Source organism: Vitis vinifera, chromosome 4, assembly GCF_030704535.1.
Source record: "Vitis vinifera cultivar Pinot Noir 40024 chromosome 4, ASM3070453v1".
NCBI lineage: Eukaryota > Viridiplantae > Streptophyta > Magnoliopsida > Vitales > Vitaceae > Vitis > Vitis vinifera.
The window spans coordinates 17,382,908-17,383,690 of record NC_081808.1 but is presented as its reverse complement, the minus strand read 5'-3'; the positions used below and the strand labels follow the sequence as shown (position 1 = coordinate 17,383,690).

The 783-nt window shown below is 36.0% G+C and overlaps 1 long non-coding RNA gene across 1 annotated transcript; it reads right to left on the bottom strand.

Moving 5' to 3' along the window:
- LOC132253590 (uncharacterized) lies at positions 1-501 on the bottom strand. Its single transcript, XR_009465452.1, has 3 exons — positions 385-501; positions 196-271; positions 1-89 (listed from the first exon to the last, which is right to left on the bottom strand). It is a non-coding gene; the product is annotated as an uncharacterized LOC132253590 (long non-coding RNA).
- Positions 502-783: the final 282 nt, after the last annotated feature.

The following is a 783-nucleotide window of genomic DNA, read 5'->3' as shown; positions in this document are numbered from 1 at the left end:
TAATCTCTCCAAACACGGTCTCGGTGTGCATTTTGTGCTGAGAACAACATACTCCCCATGATCTTCAACCTGTAATGTTTCAATTTCCCCTGCGTTCATTCATGTTGATAGCAACAAATCAGCAAATTAATTAATTAGGCTTTTCTAACTATTTTAACAATAATGAGATAGTCATAGATAATTCCTCCTACGTACCACATCGATTGATTTGGAGAACCCCCCCATTGACCACAATTCCATGAATTTCATTACAAAAACTCCGCAATCGTGCCTACGTCAATCTAATTACCAAAACGTTATTAAGTGTGGAATTATAAATAAGAGATGAACTTCAAATAAATTGCAATCCTATACAATATCCCGGACTGCAAGGTGAACACTCACTCATTAGTTTGGAGGGGTACATCAGGTGTTATGAAATTGAATGTCCTCAAATCATAAGGTGATACCTCTTTTTTGTGGGCAGCCAACCACAGGACAACCTTGGCCTGAAACATTTATTAACGCAACAATTGAAATTTTTATGGGAAGACATACCTAACAAATTATTACTTGTTGCTTGTTACTTTACCAGATTTTGTTGAACTCCACTCAACATTGTCTTCTTTCTACCAGGACGAGAATATCTAGCAGTTGGATTCTCCTGTTTTCTAAGTCATATACATACAATGTCCAATGGTTCTTTATGAGAACCGGTAAGAAGACCTGCACCAATAGACTGTCATTAAACATACATCTAAATATTGTACATTCATGCAATAAAAATACAAATCCAAGCATTAA